General features: G+C 42.2%; 1 long non-coding RNA gene across 13 annotated transcripts; it reads left to right on the forward strand.

Moving 5' to 3' along the window:
• Positions 1 to 9,335: 9,335 nt before the first annotated feature.
• Positions 9,336 to 19,008, forward strand: LOC123431029. Of its 13 annotated transcripts, none has more exons than XR_006623018.1 (8): positions 9,336 to 9,686; positions 10,134 to 10,208; positions 14,835 to 14,906; positions 15,500 to 15,586; positions 15,682 to 15,785; positions 16,578 to 16,990; positions 17,667 to 18,109; positions 18,699 to 19,008. It is a non-coding gene; the product is annotated as an uncharacterized LOC123431029 (long non-coding RNA). The 13 variants fall into 13 exon arrangements; XR_006623013.1 differs by having other exon boundaries at positions 9,337 to 9,686; positions 10,137 to 10,208; XR_006623021.1 differs by lacking the exon at positions 14,835 to 14,906 and having other exon boundaries at positions 9,338 to 9,686; positions 10,137 to 10,208; positions 17,667 to 17,789; positions 17,983 to 18,109.
• Positions 19,009 to 20,733: the final 1,725 nt, after the last annotated feature.

Genomic DNA, 20,733 nt, shown 5'->3' on the forward strand with positions numbered 1-20,733 from the left:
GCACACACACTACAAGCATTCATGGTTTCATGCGAACCATTACACATACTCGACTTTGCATGGGGACTCCTACTTGTCCTAAGACGTCTGTCCTAAGCGACGGATTGCTCGGTCTCGTACTCAGGTTCTTCAGGGTCTCCCTCCTTAGCATCATCTGTGCGGGCGGCTTCTCCCTTCAAGGGTGTGGGGGAAGGAAGAGGTCCATCATGATGGTGTTTCGTCGGTGAAGCGGTGAGGAGTTCAGTATATTCCTCGGCGGTTAGGCAACGACTCTGTATAGGAGTGGCCTTAAGTGGTGGTATTCCTCCTCAGAAGGCGATGGCAGATTGCCCTCCGGGTGCTCCTTCCTTCTTGATCTTGCGTGTCTTCATCTTCTCTAGGCGGAGTAGGTCTTTCACTTGATGAAGCTCTTGGCGAAGCGTCACATACTCCTTAATTAGGAGGTGAGCTAAGGTGTCGGAAGAAAGGCTAAAGTAGGTCTGAAACCTAAGTGGCGTCCCTTCCTCCGGGGATGGATTGAGCATCCAAATCCCGTCAAGTCCATCTTTAACAAAAGGAAGGTGACTAGTAGCCGGCTCGTTGGCTATCTCGGGAAGGAAATCGCGGAGTTGCACGAGCGCCTCCGTGCTGCTATCTCCACTGCCAATACTAGAGTCTCCATCTGTGGTACTTCAAAGAACCAACTAGTTGAGGAGTCGTTTGCCTTCACAATCACGTCCATGTAATATTCCTTTGTGCAGGCATTGACCCAGTGCTCGTGGTAGAGAAAAACGGGCATTCGGCATACTTGACACTTCTCCAAGCTGTCTCCCAGGAGTAGGGGAAAGCGAGTTTCCAGAAGCCTCTCAGGTACGACGACCATCTACAAGGTTTTTAGGAGAGGGTTAGAAGGTTGTGGGTTGTATGAAAAGGTAGTAGGGTTTATAAAATTCCAAGTGTCAGGGCTGAGAGTGTTGTTCGTCTTGGCTATCGTCCATGCTACCTAAGGCTTCCTACAATCAACCTAGCTCTAATACTAGCTCTCTGAGGACTACGCGTTGAGATCGTCGAATGCATGTGTACAGTGATCCTAGAGATCAATGCTCACTGATCACACCAATACTGAATAACAAGAGTATTACATCCATGAATAGCGTGTGGTACAATAAAGGACCATTATGATCAAGTCTTACATAGATAGAGCCATGAAGGCCAAACATATCAACTCAACTACTAACGGAATATTTGGTAGTAAACGGGAACCCATGCCATCAGCCTTAACCAACAGGCATTTTGACTGGGAAGCGTCCTAGTTCATGTGTCTGTCTCCGATGATGAATTCTTCTCCATACTTTGTTTCCTCCATGTCCGGTCAATAAAATAACCAGTGGCAAGCCAATGAGTACATTGAATGTACTCGCAACAGCCCATAATATGGATAATGCACTTGGTATGAGAAAAGTAATATGCAGCCTTTGCGGAAAGCATGTTTTAATTGTAAAGAAACATGTTCAAGTGAAGGTATAATCATGCATCATAAGGTAGATGGTAATCATAAGAATAGGTTGCAGATATCAACATATCTACTAAGGGCTGAACACCTGAGGTTCACCCTATATGCCAAGTCACCGGACTTGACAATATCATCTTTCTCACATAACACCATTGCACACACACACACACACACACACACACACACACACACACTTGGTTTATGCGGAAACGAGTGGACATAGTCTAAGCGGGATTACCCAACTATTCTTGATCGTGGACACAGCTATTCGAATAGTTTTACACTCTACAGAGGTTGTACACTATACCCATGAGATCCGGGAAACTTTCGTGTCATCCATGACTTGCGGTATATAACATACCCAAGGTAAGTACCCGATCATTGCCTTTCCCCTGACGACACTAGACAAAGAGTCCACCCGATTGGTGCCCAGACCACATGGTGTACGTCTTCCGAGCACCAACTCTAGACCGTATCATCTATGCAGGGACCAACGGTGTGCCCGGAACACATACAGATGGCATAGTCGTCCTACCTGGCACGACCCCATCACGAGAGTGACCATATCACTCCCGCCACTAGTAATGTGGGCTCTTTGCTAGCACCGACCAAATTAATCAACAAAGCCCCTCCCATAAAGGGGTATCGTGGTCGCACATGTAAGGTTGGGATGGTCAGCAAATCTTAAATCTAATCCCATTTCCGAGACCACAGACACAAAACCTTTCTGGTACACCACTTCTTTCTCAAGTAGTCATCCAGCTCCGCACCATCACCCTCGGGCATTAGTGGCACCCGACAGGGTTTTCGAAAAACCTTTGATATCACCTCAGTGTTACCATCACCATGCATATGCTCATCCTATGCGTAGCACTACTACTACTTGTCAACTTTTGTCAGCATGACCCTCATAGATGGTAGGGTCGTGCTCAAATACAAGTGCTCCACAGGAGCTATCGGAAATACGATACCTAGGGGATACCGACTAAATCATGATCATCTCCATCGGAAATAAGTATTCAACATGGCATGCATGAAATGTTTTCTCAGACATGGTCAAAGGGCTACTTGCCTTGATCAGCTAGATATCCGGGGTCTTCAAGGTCTTCGGGTCCAAGTCCTTCGTCAGACGGATGATCTATCGTCGTAATAGTAATAATAATAATAATAACACACTCGAAAACAGAGCACAAACTCATATTAAAAATGTTACCCTATTTTGTAAAATTCTATCTTTAGTTTTAAAAATGTTTTTTTCTGTCTTTGAAGTAAAAAGGCATTTTTAAAGTCTTATTAACACAAGCTAGAAATACCCAAACTAAGTATTAAATTAAAGCTGTGCATAAAAGTCCTTGCAAAAATTTACACAACAGCACTAATAAATTCTACATATTTTACAAGAATTATGGTGGAAAATTATTTAAATTTGATTAAGTATTTAATCTTGTAAAAACATATTTAAAATCCAGATTAAAATAATAGAAAAAGGGGCCTGCTCCTGGCCTGGCTCGGCCAACAGCTGGGCCGGCCTAGCTGGCCTATCGGCCAGCCAGCCAACTGACCAGCCCAGTCGCGCGCGCCGTCAGGTTCAAACTTAACGTGCAGGCCCGTGCAGCCAGCGATGGAGAGGGGAGAGAGGGGGAGAGACTGGCCATCGACAGGTGGGACCCTCCTGTCGGGGTCGTCTTCCACATCCAGACAAAGGAGAGGGGAGGTTCGTCGGCGGCAGCACGGCGTCCTCGTCGCCAAGTGAGCATGGGAATGGACTCGTGGCTTCTCCGCCTACTCCGCCTACCTACTGGGGATCAAGGGATCGATGGAGAGGGCCTGGGTCACCGGCGACGACGAAGCCGCGGTGGAGGAGTTTCAAGAAGTGGTGGGGAGTGGTGTTCCGAGCATGGAGAGGCTTGGGGGAGTGGTGGAGAACGTTCGTGGATCTGTTGTGGTCACTTGGGGAGTGAGAGGAGCTCGAGAGTGTGCCTGTAGTCCGAGATCGACGGAGCTCCGACGTGGCGATGCCTCGGTCAATCTCGAGCACTGGGCCTCTCATGGTTCAAATGGGACTTCTAGAGAGTCGATTGGAGGTGGGTGGAAGAGGACTGAGGTGTTGGAAGCGGTGGGGAGGCCTATTTATAGGCTGGCGACAAGGTATCGTGTGGGGGAGCGTCGGTAGTTTTTGCCATGGCTGCAGGAGAGGGAGAGAGGGCTAGGGGCTAAAACTGTGGTTTGCAGATGTGGTTTAGGACCCTGTGGACTCAACGGGAGGAGCGGGGGTAGCTACGGGGCCACGCTCTCTTGACCAAATCGGGCGCGCGCGGGCACGTGTCGCCTAGGTCAGTGGAGAGGGGGAGAAGGGGCCCTGAGGTTTCCGTGGGTCCGATCGTTAGCGTGGTCAAAGAGAGACATCGTGGGGAGGTGAGAACTGGCCTCGGGTGCACCCTGTAGCGCGTCCAGAGCGCAGTTTTGGCATGCTATGGCATGCTGCCGCGCTTTGGCCTTGTCTGGTGTGTCTAGGAGGTGGGATAGATGCCCCTGGGTTGCTAGGAACCGAGAAGAACCAATGTGGCCAAAGAGATCGGCTTAAAGTGGTTCTGCCAACATTGAACCAGGAGCTAGAATGAGGTTTTTGGCTTACTCACTTTGAACCAAGGATGGGCCACTCATCTGCACTTGAGGCGTGGTGCTGGCAGTCTGTGCTAGGAGTTAAGAGAGAAGGGAGTGGGTGTAGAGAGTGTTAGACGATGTTTGACCAATCTGGCTGAAGGTGTTTGATCTGTGTTTGGGATAGTTAACCTCCTCCAATGGATCTGAAAGTTAACATGATTGAGTTTTAGGCAAGATTATGATGCTTTACCAAATTTGAGATCCATTGGACAAATTTGACAATGTAAACTTGAAAACACCCCCAAATGGACAGTTCTGCCTTCTTATGAGAAAATGTAAGCAAATTAATCCCCAGAAATCCAAATCTTGGCATGATCTCCTTATTTGGGGTACTGAGCACTCGTGCAAAGTTGGAGGCCAATTGGACAAACTTTGCAATATAGAGCTGCTTCAACTTGAATCTGGACGGGAAGGGTTTCTGGATTATTTGGTGAACCAAACCACCTTGGAATGAGGTAAAAACTTGGCATGATCACCAAATATAGCATGGGGAACATGCTAGAATTTTTCTGGGAATTTATTGAGAATATTTCCTTTAGACTTTTTTAAAAGGTCAAAATAGACATAATAGGTTTTCAAAGGTTTTCTCAAATATTCCTAACATAAATAGGAGTGGAAAATCTTATGTATGGAAAATGTATGTCCTTTGAGTATCTCCAAATTTTCTTAGATTTTTTTAAGGTAGAAAAATATTTTCCACTCAGCAATATTATTTCTGGCCTCTGAAAAGGACATATAAATAAAATAGGAAAATAGTCTATAAATAATCATTTTATAATTTTGGTGAGTCATAATGATGCTAGAATCAGAATAAAATCTTTGGTTGAAGGCACCCCCTTTAAATCAGGGACTTGTAGTGCAAACCCCCCAAAGCAAGGTTTTGAATTAACAAAAATGAGAAAAAGGTTTTTTATGGAAATATTATTTTATACAAATTATTCGTAAGATCCACACACAAGCATGCATACAAACAATGACAATCAATGCACTCATAGCATTTGCTTAAAAAGTTTTAATTTATTCCAAACTTGAAAAGATTACAATTGAGGCAAAGTGAAAACACGGTGTGACACATGCATTATATTAGGGGCAACATGGCTGCAAATGAAAAATTAGATCCATGTTCTATTTTATATTTGTGGCCTATAAGACTTTGTAGGATCCAAAAATGGATTTCCCAATTGTGGGATATACTAGTGGCAGGGGCGCGCCCTCGGTGCACCTCTTGAGGCATGAGTTTGCACACTAATCTAGTTGTTTTAGTTGTTAACTTTTGTGTGCAGTCCACATGAGTGCTAGTTGTTAAAAATACATTTAATAGAGCTGGAACGTTAAGTCATAATGCATAACAAGCTAGAAATACATGTACATGGAAGTGGTGGTTAACTCGTGTGATGATGGTTGAAAACTACAGCAGCAAAGTGTTCACTCATAAAGCAAAGCAAGCTTATAGGTCTATATTAACACAGAGGTGACAATCTTACAAGATGGATGACTGAACCAAGACATGGCCAACCTTTCCTCTAGTCAAAACAGGCATATCAGATTGTATGCAAAAACACTAACAAGAGGCAAGAGCTGGTTAGTATAGACTGAAATCAACAACTATGAATGTCACAACAAAATCCATCTAGCTTATCTACTTACATTGAAGTGTTGATGTACATGTCCTTGAGGTCACCATTGAGCTCCTGATTTCCTTTCTCCAAGTGAAATAAAAGTGGAGAGTAATTTACCTCATCCAGTGTCGTAATACCAAGGGAAAGGCCTCCATGGACATTGGAGATTTTGTTCTCAATAAGTGTAGACAAACTGAAAATAACAAATACATCAGCTCTTGTATTTTAGGATTTTAATTCAAATAAATAAAGTAGATAGCATTATCACATGCGATATAAAATCAACATAGAAATATTACCTTAAATAGTCGAATATTCCTGTGCAACATCTCCACACATTCATCGAGCCATATTTACAAAGGCACTCATCATAGACGCCATAAACCTGCAGCAATGCATGAGTTCAAAGAATAAATGACAACTATCATAACACTATTAAGAAATATCCAACTTGAGAAAGTTCCCTCACTTGTCTGATGTGCCTGCTCATGATTTCCTCGTATGAAAATATGATCTGGGTACCCAAACCTGGAGATAATTTGATTGTAATAATTAGATTAAATGACACATAATGTAACTTTAAGGAGAACAACTCAAATTGTTTAACTACTGAAGTTGGATTACAAAACCGATCAGGACAATCAGTTTTTCTAGTACAATGAAAACATTTGTGGACTTGGAAAGCCAAAGTATTATGTAAACATCAGAAAGAGAATGGGAAAATGATAGTATTAGTCATTCATGTATGCAGATATGTCAAAATGAGTACAGATTTGCATGTACCTTATACGGTTATACAAGTCCATCAATGTGACAATATAGAGACAGACAACAAACCATATGTGTGACCTATGGATGATATTACAATCGGGATGTAATGGATACATGCAATGTGTAATATATACGGTATTCATCATATAGTTTCTCATAAATATCAGGAGCTCTTGGGTTTCTTGCTTTCTTGAGTCACTAAAACAGAGTATTCTGAAAGATGTTTACAACAAAGGGTATACATGAGGCAATGGGTAGACCAATGATATTAGCTAGATGTAATTACATGTGGTGCTTAAAAAGAAACTGAAAGCAGCACACCCTACAAAAGGAAAACTGAGGCCTTGAGCGAGATTTTCTTTCATAAATATGCAAGGCTCGTCCCTATCTATCAATTGTTTTTTTCTGAATCCGCACCTATCAAGTGTATCCACTTAATAAACAAATACCACACGGCTCTCTGACTATATTGTATTGTGCTAATCAACCAAGCAACTGGTATTAACAATGTAATGGACTATTTTCTTTTGGTAGGGTAAATATTATCCTTAGTACTATAAAGAAAGGAGGTAGATGGATGCACCACTTCTGTGTTCCTATGATCATGGTTCTGTCATTTGGATCATGAGCAAGTTTTACATTTCTTACTACATCATCAGTTCAAACACAAGAGATGTGCACATTCAGCTAACATCACTTAAGAGTAGTGGTGCATGCTTATGGTTATTCAACACTTCTGGTGATATACTACTTCTATTTCGTAGGATAAAATAAATGCAAGCATCCATAGTAAAAAAATTGAAATGAGCCAGCCGATCACTGATGGCATTAATAGTTTGGTGTTCTTCTCGATTGAGTTTAACCCACCCCAATGGTTAAGAAACATTACTATTTAATTAGTTCAATTTTAAAATTTTAAATATATTAGTATGTTATGCACTCACAGTTTCACCTTGCAAAAGGAAAAATCACCTGTAATATATATTACATGAAAGTTTAATAGTAAGTTAGCTAGCTAAACAATACTAGGACTTAGTACGGGTTCGGATCATTATCTAAGTGAGTCCATTAGTCTAACTGATACCGTTAAAATCACATGAAAACAATTTCCATTGACGGGCTAAGCTAAACTACAAAATACAATAACGGAGCTTCGGTACACCAACAGCTTGTGTATTGAGGCGATCTTCGATCATGAGAATACTAAGATGGCATGGCCTTAAAACTAATGGCAAACCGATAATATAAGAATCTCATGATGCCGAATTATTTTACTATCAGTAATTAGCCTCTGCTTTCAATTGAGATCTCAACTTCAGATCTTTCAGTGATGAACTCTTAGCAAAAATTCAATTACTTCCTAAAATAAAAAAGTATCATAAATGCAGAGACCAAAAAACTTGTATGACGTGAGTTTCGGATTACAGATGTAGCATACATCATACATGTGACAATGGACCACCAATACATTTGTATCCACATTTGCAATGTGTCCATGTGCCACCTTACATTTTTTGTGCCCAGTACAGAAGGTCGGAATCCAAGCGACACCAAAAAAATAAGTCCATAGCATCAAAAGCCTAAATAAAAGAAATGGTGTTGGGGGCAAAGCTGCTACCGGAACTCCCAAGATATCTGCTACTAACCAAAGCACTCGCAGAAATGTGAGGCGACAATCAACACCAATGATAGGTACCTGCAAAAAAATTTGGTGGTACACAAAGAATACTCAATGAGGTGAATCTGAAGCAATGAAAAAGAAAAACTAAAAATCCAAGAAGGGAGGAAGATCATGATGTCGTCGGGGATGGAGGAAGATCGAGATCGAAGAGGCACAGATCGGATGAAGACGAGATTGGGGAATCGGAGGCCGGCAGCACATGGGTAGCAAGCAGGGGCGGGTCGAGCGGTGGCGGGGCGTGGTGGGAGGAGCCTCACTTAGGCCTTATTTGGTTTCTCAAAATCTAAAGGGGTTTGGAAGGGATTGAGATGGATTAAATCCCCTACAAGTCAAAATTCACCTTAATCCACTCCAATCCACTTCAATCCCCTTGTGGGAGTGATTAACCAAACAAGCTCTTACCGGGCTCGACGGGGAGCATGTTCCCTAGAGTGGACGGAGTTCGGGGGTCGGGGTGGCGAGGGGTCCAGCGGTGGTGGGGCGACGAGGGGGCGGCAAGGAGGCCGGAGGTTGCAGAAGGGTGGCGAGGCGAGGGTGTCGGAGGGAGGCCGGGGTGGTGGGGCGCAGGGAGGGGGGAGCCGCGGGCCGGAAGGGGCCACACGGGATGGTGCTGCGGGCAGCGCGGGGTGGGGATATCTACTATCTACCACTAATATACTACCACTAATCTATCTATTATCTACTACCACTAAAAATGCAAGAGAAGGAAGATCCAACTACAAATCACACCGTTTAATTACACCATCAACGACCTAATTACGTTGTTAACGAAATGATAAACCACCCCGTCGCGCACGTTCGCCCATCGCCCAGCCCGGCACCCGCCTAAGGCCCAGTTCTTTTGCCAGAATCTGGGGATTCTCCCAGAATCCGACCCCTCCCCAGCTTCTCCCAGAATCTTTGACCCCCATTTGTTTTACAATCCTAGCTAATTAGACCATAACTAGATATGATTGTAAAATAAATGAGAGAAGCTGGGGAGGGATCAGATTCTAGAAGAATCCCCATATTCTGGCAAAAGAACTGGGCCTAACGTCCACGACCCCCCCCCCCCCCCCCCCCCCCCCCCCCCCCCCCCCCCCCCCCCCCCCCCCCCGCGTCCAGCCCACCCAATTTCTTAGTTTCGGGCGGAGGATTTTTGGCCACACAACAATTTTGTGGATTTCACCGCCGATCTCTCTCTCTACTTCAGTTGCCTCGCCGTCTCTCACCAAACCATGGCGTTATTAGGCTGGACATGCGCATGAATCTAGGGTCCCCGTCCAGCCATATGTCCAGAACCATCACACCCGCCCTGTTGGCCATCTCAGGTGCCCGGCGGTCATGGATCCGTCGTGACCATCAATTCCGATGGCAGACGGGTTCGTATGGGCGGGTCCGTTGACCTTGACGGCGTGCAGGGACGGGGCGCCTGGAGACGTCGATCCCGTGGTTGGGCAAGGACAGGAAGCCCGACGAGGTGAGGTCAATTCACTCCCGACTGTCGTCGGTCGAGTGATCTCCTTCTGTACTTCAATCCCGGCGTGAGGTAGGCGCTTCGTGCGCGTGCTTGTGCTCCTGGCTGCCGCCACTTTTCCCGACCGCCGTGCAATTGCTACTTGTATCTCATCCCAGTTGCATACACACGCTCCATCACTTTAGTTGTTTGTTCATCTCGTTTTGTCAAATTTTCTCAAGAAAATAATTTGTTTCCATCAATCAGGCTGGAGCAATATAATATGTCGGGGGCTAATGCATTGAGGTTCTAACTATTAATTGTCTATTTATAGGAGACCTATGCACAAATCGCTTCCGGAGTGCTTTTATTTGTGCAGATTATAGCTTGCAGATTCAATTTTTGTGTAATCCATATACAACTCACTTCATACGTGCTCTTTCTTTATTTGATTGTCTTTGCTATTTGTAGCAGAGTCTTGACCACCACGTGGATATTCTGGCTACTGGCAGCCTCAAGGTTCCCACCAACAACTCCGGGCTGCAGGTGTCAACCTTCTCTAATTCTCTCTATCTGATTAGTAGTATGTTTTTCCACAGTATTTCCTTCCACTAGAAAATGTAATGTTCGTGAAATCTATTCCCTCTGCCAAAACGGGGAGTAATATTTAAGTGTGACAAACAGTTAGGCCACTAAGTTGTGTGCTATGGTGCGTCTGTTCTTACCCTTCGAGGTTGAGTGACAACAAAGATCCATATGTCCCGCTTAAAATAAAGTATGATATTTGTTAAAAGTTTTTCAAAAAACTAATGTTGTGAATGCCATGATTGGCATTGTATGCTTGTATGCTTGACCATGTGAGGATAAAACCCTAAATTCTTTTTGCATAACACTGATTTCCAAAAACCTTTGCTTATTTCAGATCAATGTAAAACCCCACCTTAAGTTGCACTACATGCCCTTGATAGCAAGTAGTGCTTCTACTCATAGTTGGTAATCTGATTTTAACCTATCTTTATACTTCAAAACCACAAAGATAATTATTTTTGCAATTATTTTCCTGATTAAATAGCATGTCCATTTGTGAGGCCAGAAATGGTATTCCAACATGGAAAAATACCTTTCTGCCTTAGAGAAATCTGATTAAATTTGGAGATGGTCAGAAGGACATATATTTTCCATACATAGGTTTTTAAATCCCATTTTATATTATAATTATTGATTAAAACTATGAAAGCTATTTCTGTCTGTTTTGGCATTTTGAAATGTTTCCAAAGAAAATATTCTCAATAGATTAAGTGGCCAACATCTGTGTCTAACCCCAGTCAACTAGCCCCTCACTGGTTCAAAGTGGAAAGGCCAAAAACCACCATTTAGATTTCAGTTCACGACTGACAGCACCAGTATTTCTTGCCTCCCTTGACCAGCCGAAGCTCCCACACGGACCAAACGGCTAGTTACACTCCCAGCTAGTGCCAGGACATGCTAGACACTTCAAAAGTGCCTCAGAGCGCGCCAGCAAGCCGTGGCATGCTAAAACTGCGCTCTGGACGCGCTACAGGGAGTCACCGAGGTGGAGGCGATGTTCTCGGCCAGTTCCAGCCTCCCCCGAGATGTCCAACCTCCTCCCCGACAGCCCTCCTGCGTCGAGCAAGCCTCAGAGCCCCTCCTATCCCGCGCTAGAGCTCGCGCGACGTGTGCCCGCGCGCACCAGAGCCGGCCAAGGTTGCGCGGCCACGAATGCTTGACTCCTCTCTCTCTCCCTCTGCTGCAGATGGTTCGGGCAGTCCAAAACCACGTCCTGAGACCGTGGTTTCGACCCTAGCCTCCCTCTGCACCCCCATGCGCGCCACGGTGAGTCACCGGCACTCCTGAATCTTCTCACCATCGCGGACCTATAAATAGACCTTCCCTCGCTCGAGCACCCCTCAGATAGCTTCACCACGATCACTAGTACCTCCCTAGCCACCCCGGCAAACCAGCAGAGCCCCGGTGCTCGAGATCGACCGAGGCCCCTCCGCCTCGGAGCTCCGGTAGATCTCCGGCTACACGACGGCTCCTGCGCCCCTTGACCCATCAAACTAACCCTCTCAACCCCAGGAAGCTTTCCCCCAACTCGCCCGAGCATTTCCGTGTCTCTAGCCACCCCCTCGACCACCTCCCGAAACTCCTCCGCCACGGCCTCCTCGTCGTCGGCGAACCCCTGCCTCCCCGTCATTGTTCCGACCACCAGCAGGTAGGCGACAGTAAGGCGAACCAATTCCAGTCCTTGTTGGGGCATGAGAGCATCGGCAACCACGCCGACGTCCTCCTCCTCTCTAGCCAGAGGTAGGAGACGACCCCTACAGGTGTGCCCCATCTGTCGGTGGCCGAGCCTCCTCCCTCGCGCTGTCCTCACCACTGACCGCACGGCCCCGCACGTCAGGTTCAAAACTGACGACGCGCGCGCCTGGGTAGGCTGTCGGCTGGCCATGGGCCAGCCCAGCTCTGGGCCGAGCCAGGCCGGGAGTTTTAGCCGTTTTTTATTTTATTTTTAAAACCCTGGTTTTTAAGGTTTTTATAAAAACATTTAACCAATGTCAAAATATAATTTTTCCACTGTTACCCTTCTAAAAATATGTAGTATTTAATTATATGTTTGGATGAAATTCTTCAACAACTATTCTATTTTTCATTAACAAAAAAGACTAAAATGAAATAGTTTTCTTCTGTTTGGTTGATTTCAAAATAATTCCTTCAAGAAAAGTTTAGGCAAAATTATTTAAAATGATACCTTAGATTTATCAGTAATAGAGAACATTTTTGAAATGACTTTGTGATCTGTTTCTATGTGAGCTATTTTCTTATTTATTGTTTTATCGACGATAGAAAATCCATGTGACGAGGGAATCGGAGCGGAAGACCTCGAAGACCCCGGATACTTAGCTGACCAAGACAAGCAACCCTTTGACCATGACTAAGCATATGTTACTTTGCATGTTAAAGTAGCAAGTATTCCCGTTGCATATGATCATAAGTGCCGGTAATCGTTTGATATGATTTTACCGAAGGCTCCCCCGGAGCACAGGCATTGAGCTTGACTCTACCTCTTGAGGGTCCTGCTAATACCATGTTGACAAATAGAGATAGAAGTATTATTATCATGAGCATGTTGTTGACATAAAGCAAGAGTATATGAAAAACCCGTCGGGCGCCACTAATGCCCGAGGGTGATGATGAGTTAGGTGGTCACTTTCGGTGAAGTGATGCACCCGGTATTTGTGTGAGTATGGTTTCGGAAATGGGATTAGATGTATGATGTGTCGACCGTCCCAACCTTACCAGTACGACCATGTTACCCCTCATGGGACGGGGCTATGTTAATTACTCTGGTCGGTGCTAGCAAGGAGCCACATTACTAGTGGCGGGAGTGATGTGTGGTCACTCTCGTGATGGGGTCGTGTCGGGTAGGACGACTATGCCATTTTTATGAGTTCCAGTCACACCGTTGGTCCGCATGGTTGGTACTGTCTAGAGTTGGTGCTCTTAAGACGTACAACATGTGGGCTGGGTACCAATCGAGTGGACCTCTTTGTCTAGTATCGTCAGGGGAAAGGCATTGATCGGGTACTTACCTCGGGTATGTGATATACCGCGAGTCGTGGATAACACGGAAGTTTCCCGGATCTCGTGGGTCCAGCGTACTACCTGTGCAGAGTGTAAACTATTCAAATAGCTGTGTCCACGGTAAAGGACAGTTGGGTAATCCTGCTTAAACTATGTCCAGTTATTTCTGCATAAACCAAGTGTGAGTGTGTGTGTGGTGTTGGAAAAAGGTGTTGCTATGATAGCAATGATATGACCAAGTTCGGTGACTTGGCATATAGGGTAAACCCGGATGGTTCAGCCCTCAACAGATATATTGATATCTGTAACCTGTTCTTCAAAAGTAATTCTTTAACTTGATGCATATTCATGATCATTTCCACCAAGATGAGTTACACCAAAGATGCATGATATTGTTATCCTTCACTTTCATTGTTCATGTCATGGGCTGTTTGCGAGTACATTCAAAGTGCTCATTGGCTTGCCACTGGTTATGTTATTGACCAGACATGGGAGGACCGGAGTTTGGAGATGAGTACGTCTTCGGAGACGCCCCTGCGAACTAGGACGCTTCCGAGTGAGAATGCCTGTTGGAGTAGGCTTGATGGCATGGGCACCCGCTTAGCCCTTATGTTTTCCGCTACTAGTGTATCTGAGTGATTTGGCCTTAGGCCCTGTCTTGTGAACTTGACCCTTCGGTCATGTGTTGTAATAATCGGTACTTGGATGTAAGACTCTTTTATTTGGTATCTGTGTTCGGTGAGCATTGATCTCTGGGGTCACTGAGCACGGCGATCTCGACTAGTAAGTCGGGGTCCCCACACATTTGTTCTTAAAACATTTTAGTTTGCACAAGGAGCGAATCTAGAGAATCTTTTGTAGGGCGTGAGTTACTGGGTAGACATATAATAAAAAGTGCTATTTTCTTTCAACTCGATATAGAATATATCAGTGCTATTGGGTGCTCTTTGGTACTATAGTTGCCTCACCCACTCTACAAAACCTTGAATGTATATGGTATTTTGTTCTTCACTATTACATTATTCTCACGATATGTACAGATAAAAACACATACTGTGACATAATTGATTCATTTGACGATCCAGTTTTCCCTGCTCTTTTTGTGTGCACTCCAGCCAGAAATATTTAGTTGGTTTTTTTGCCACTAATTATTTGTTACGGAGAGTTGGGTGTTTATAGACGAAAAATATCTTGTTTACTCGTTTATACCAATAGGTTAATTCCATCTCAGGTTAAATTAGTCAGTGTTGATCAACAATGAAATGTGGCCATTGGTTGATCGATCATATTGATGGTACAAATGTGCAAAGCAACAATTATATTCCCCATTGTGTTGGACCCAAATACCTTTAGGAAAAAAGTTCTGAGGGGTGGACTACTAGACTGCCATGTAATTTCAACTATATCTTCATTATATAAAATAGGTGAAAGTTTAGTTATGGTCTGCTATCCCCCCTCTCTAATTTGGTGCTATTGGTTTCTTAAAGTATCTTCTCCTCAAGTTATTTCTGTTATATGCCTTACTTAATCTTTTGGGGGATCTTGAGGTGCTCTTCTATGTTGTAGTGCCTTGAAGGTGAAGCACATTCCTTGGATTTTTCTCTTTGTCGTATTCAGATTTGAAATTATGTTTCTCAAGTAAGAAGTAGTATCTTTGTTCTTTTAACATTGAGAATATTCAAGTAACTACCTATTACAACATTGTTTTTTAGGAAAATTAGGTCATAATAAGAGACAATGAATTAGTTATTTTCCTTGTTGTGGGTAGGGTGAAATTTCGAATGAACAAGATTTTGTATGATTTTAATTGGCCAATGTTGCTTGCTGCTTGCTTGTCAGGCAAGCTATGTTGCTGGATTTTAGAGAGAAACTTGTCTTCGAACAATACTATCCAGAAGCAGCAACGGAAAGACATCCAATGGATTACTACAATTGAGATAATTTTGACTTGTTAGCTACACGGCTACACCCTTAGGATGGTGCCAATTGTAGAAAATTATAGACAATCAACCCTTGAAATTTTAACATAATTAAATAATATAAATATAATTAAATAATCTAAATATATCATGTTTTGTTCTCTTCATGTTTTATTATACTCTTCTACCTTTATAATTCATCAAATGCTAACTATTACTGTTATTTCAACGATCAGATCACCTGGTTGATAATTTATAGTGGGCTAGTTGTGTGTTGATTTCTTTCATGATGATCGATGCTTTGTTTGATAGATGGAGAAGAGAAATTGAGAAATCATATGGAGAAGGAATGGCAGAACCGTGAAAAATAAGTCAGATGCTTGTTGGAAGATAGATACTGTGAGTTTCATATATACAATGAAGCACTTTTTTTACTGTTGTACAATGAAGCACTTTTTTACTGTTGTACTCAACATGGATATGGTGGCGTGTAGGATTTTTGCTGGATACAACAAGGCAATCAGTGTGTTTGATGTTCATCGGCCTGGCGGAGATTTTGAGCAATACTCTTTGCATAAAGGGGGTGAAGGGCCAACTGGTAAGTGAAAGTTCCACTGGTTTACTTAGTAGTTACTCCCTCCGTCCCAAAATAACTGTCTCAACTTTGTACTAGTTCTAGTATAAAATTGTATTAAGCTTAAGACACTTATTTTGGGATGGAGGGAGTACTATGCTTCAAGACAACATATGATTTCAGTTGGTGTTTGAAACAGAGAAATGCGCTAATGTTGATTTAATCTGCATGCATCTTTGGTTGCGAGTTTACGGATTCACCAAGAAATAAATAAATAATTTCCATCACACGAATCAAATGTTAATGTTCATGACTAGTTAAGTTTCCAATGATTTTTTGCATGATGTAACTCTGAGTAACATGTCAATTTATTACCACAGTACTGATGAATGAAATCTTCAGATAGTATTCATTTTCATTATTATTTTTGTATAATTGAACTCCAAAGTACTCCCTCCGTTAACGAATATAAGAGCATTTATAACACTACTTTAGTAATCTAAACACTCTTATATTAGTTTACAAAGGGAGTAACTTTGTGCCAAGACCTTGTTGTTCCTCTTATGTTATTCTTCTACAGAACATTACATTAGAACTTTTGAAGGACTGTCACTATTCAAATCAGGCTATAAATTGTGACTAGGATCATTAGTTTATAAACATGAATACATGTTTCATGCACGGACAGAAAAATTCTGCACGAATGCTTATTGTAGATATCTTGTGAGGTTCTTCTGAGTTCAAGTTTTGGCTAATATTGATGACTATGATTTATTATCCATGACTTAAAACTTTTGATCTCCTTGTTTCCAACAGGTATAGTATCTTCAATTTCGTTCTCTCCTCAAAATGGGATGCTCGCAGTTGGCTCGTATAGCCAGACAACAACTCTTTATGCGGAGGGTAACATGGAGCCATTATATGTTCTCCATGGCTGGCTTGGGGGTGTTACACAGGTTTTTGAAGCAACACTACTTCCTTAGCTTTTGATGTATAGATAGCAGATAACAATGATGCAAATCTCAGGTGCTTTTTTCAGAAGATGGAAATTATTTGTATACTGGAGGGCGGAAAGTAACTAAAAACTATGTATTTTCAATAATTGATCTCAAGATTCTTCATCACATATATCTTGGGACTATACAAACAACTGAACCGGTCATGATATTTTGTTAGGATCCATACATATTATGTTGGGATATTTGGAATACCGTGGACATTGCTTACAAGTAAGTATTTAAACACATTCTACTAAACTTCCAAAATTCAACATATTGCTTCAAATAAGTACAATTAGTTTGTTCGATCTTGGAGTGGAATTGATAGGTGAATCTGCCTTATTTTAAGTGGAATAATATTCTTCTGACTTTTGTATATATAGTAGCAGATTGCTATCATGACATATCTTTTGTGGAACTGAAGGTGCTCGAAAGGCGCACCAGAATTCAGATGTAGTTTATGAACTTTCTCTGTCCTTTAAAGGTCATTGAATGGTTTGAAAATATGATGCTAACAATCAATTAATTATTGTAATTAAAGTGCGAAGGGCTTAATGTTTCATAGATTTTTAATATCTGCTATCTAGACTCATGTTTGGTTGTAATTTCCTTTTTGTCAGGCAATGTCAAAATTAGTCATACACTAATTGTATTGTGTATGATTCTGTTCATTAGTATCCATAATTTTTGCTCTTTACCTTGATGAAAATGCATGTCAAGCTATTTTATCACAAGATACCTGTACGAGTAACTCAAATAATGGAACTTTTTCCTCGACTATCCTCATAATGGCTGTCAAATTCTTGCTTTCAGAGGCAGCTCCTGAACTCAGGAAATCAATTTCGTGTATATTACCAATGTATTTACTTGTATAATAATATATAGACATAATATACCTTCTAAACAGGCTGCTGATACCATATGGGCAGGAAGGAACCAACATTGTTAAGACACAAGATATTTTTGGCCTTCATATAAACTGTACATAGAGTACATATGCTCTTGAAATGCCACTACACACCTATCCAAGGTCCAATAATTCCAAGGATGATTGCAACAGCCATAATTTGGCTCCATCCAATATTCTTATCTACATTACTTGTATTATGATGAATGCAACATTCCTCTTTCGGATGGAGATGTTTGGTTTGTTGGTGCTAAGTCACTTTTGGAATAGTTGGGTGCCATTGACTTGCAAGATTTTCATTTGGTTGGCTTTGCAGCATCGAGTATGGCCATTGGATCATCGGGTCAGAATAGGGGTGCAGCTCCATATTTCGATCTGTTTTCTCTAAGCATGACGATGACATTGTTGATCTCAACTTGCTTCAGTGCATATATGCTCAGCAGGTATGGCATCACTGTTTTCGATCGATGCATCTTGATGTTGTCCCTTCTCCGTCTATTACATTCAAATTTTATTCATTTCACTTGATACACCATTTCATAATTGAAGGTGGAATGAAATTCTTCAACCATTCCAGCATATATGCAATTCACTATATTTTATTCATTTCATTTGATACAGCATATCATAATTTATATTCAAATATAGTTCAAAAATATTTTTGGATGAACTGCAGTATGAAAAATGTAGTTATTTTGTTTTTACCCTTGAAGTATAATTAGTTTATTTGTGTTGGTAGAGAGACGTTCATGAGTACTAGGTATTGGTGCACATGCTGACATACAAGGACATCAAATTTGTAGCCAACATTCTTTATGCCGAGGTTTGGTCAAAAGAATTGGGATAAACTTGTTTTTTTGTAAATATCATAATCTCATATATACGAACATGGATTTTGAGTACAAGTCCCATGACCTTCTTCGACTACAGTTTAATTAGACATTCTAAACACAGGTATATTAGTACAATTTTATTTTTATTTAAATTATTGCTTCCTAATTGGGATGAGAAAATTTCTTCATGTGATTGTAGGTACACTGCTATGTCCTAAGCTATGCAGACGCCAGTCACAAAGAACTAGCAAAGCGGCTCATGGATTAGTTCCAGACACATTGTAAAGATCACATTATCTCTTGTTCTGTGTTGTAGCCTGAAGGTGAAGATTGTAATCAGAAATGAAAGCTTGGTTTCCTTTTTTGAAATATTTATTGGTCCCTCCATGTATAGGTGCCTCACGTTAGGATGTCTGCGTGCGAACGCGAGTCTCCGCCTCTGGTTTTTTGTGCATTCCATGTTCGTGTCTGCCTATAATTTCTTATGCATCCCGTGTTGGTATTCTCTAGCCCCGATGTAATGAAAACGTGTGTTGCACGTGCGAATTTACTAGTTGGGTGAAAGAGGTGGGGAGTGTGGGAGAGAGGCGGGGAGTGGGGGAGAGAGAGGTACCGGCCAGTTATGTGCCCATTCCCTTTCTCGTCTACTAGCAGACGACAAAGAGAGGGAAGCATATGGCAAAGAGGTTGTGGCAGATGGCAAAGAGGCAGCTAATGGTAAGCATGCCATTCACGGTTTAGTGGGACCCGCCTGGGTTCTTTGCCGTTTGTCTGTTCCATCTTTGCTGTCCGCCAGCAGACGACAAAGAACACACTGATGGTAAACAATATCTTTGCCATTAGCCAGCTCTTTGCCGTCAGGTTTTCGGCAGCTGATGGCAAAGATCTTCTTTTGAATCAGCCAACAGACGGCAAAGATCAAGCAGATGGTAAATTCTCTGATTCCTTTAGTAATTCTCTTGGAGCAGCCAACCAACTAGTGGTTGTGGGGGCGACTATTTATAGCTTGGGAGCATCTCGACATGATATGACATTAATGTCCCCAATGATATGATTGTTCTATGGATAAGATTGGGGATAGGTGGCGCACGACACGGTAATGGTCAGATCTTTCAACTGTGTAAGTCCTCATGTCTCTCATGGTCCTCACTTAAAGGATTTGGTAAGTGTAGGCTTGAGTTGAGCATCATGAGGAAATCTTTCCTTAGTATTACCTCGACCTCTTTTAATAGTACATCGTTCCTATAACTCAATAAAGAAGAAAATGAAACAGAAAGAGTAAATCTTCAAGCTTCAAAGCATTTTCTTAGGGATACACCAAATTCCTCATTTTGAATCTCTTCATGAGGAATAGCAATTTCTTCGCTATCAAAGTCTTCAAGGAATGACCAAAGTCTTCACTCGAAGACATACATTTTTAGGGGTCAATATTCTTAGAATAAATCAAACTCCTCAGCGACTTATAGAGCCCCTATACACTCACAAACATATCAGTCTCTTAACCTATAAGTCTTCAATCTAACAAAATCACTAAGGGGCACTGGATGCACTTACAATGTGTTCTTTCATAAGGGGCTAGTTTAGATCCATATGTTTGATGCTATGGTTATATTTATCTTAATTGTTCTTTCGTAGTTGCGGATGCTTGCGAGAGGGGGTAATCGTAAGTGGATTTCTTGTTCAAGTGAGAACAACACCTTAGCACCGGTCCACCCACATATCTAATTATCAAAGTAACGAACGCAAATCAACTCAACATGATGAACATGACTAGAGCTACTGAGTAGAAGTGTAAAAAGTTCCCCCTCAACCTACTCAGGTTTTTAAAATATTTATTATGAGATTCCTTCGGGTATGTTAGAGAAAATGCTAGCTAATCCTTATGTAGGAGACGACACAACTCATCGTGATTACCAATTGATATATGTAGATGAGATTTGTGGATTATTTAAGCTTGCAGGTTTATTCGAGGATAAGGTCAAGAAGAAGGTTTTCCCTTTATATTTGGAGGGAAAAGCATTGATGTGGTATAGGTATTGGACGATATTGGGTCATGGGACTGGAATCACTTGAAGCTGGAGTTTCATCAAAAGTTTTATCCTATGCACCTAGTTCATCGTGATTGGAACTACATATATTATTTATAGCCTCGTGAAGGAGAAAGCATCGCTCAAGCTTTGGGGAGGCTTAAATCTATGATGCACACTTTCGCAAACTATGAGCTCTTAAGAGAA

The sequence above is a fragment of the Hordeum vulgare genome, chromosome 1H, assembly GCF_904849725.1.
Source record: "Hordeum vulgare subsp. vulgare chromosome 1H, MorexV3_pseudomolecules_assembly, whole genome shotgun sequence".
In the NCBI taxonomy this organism is placed as follows: domain Eukaryota; kingdom Viridiplantae; phylum Streptophyta; class Magnoliopsida; order Poales; family Poaceae; genus Hordeum; species Hordeum vulgare.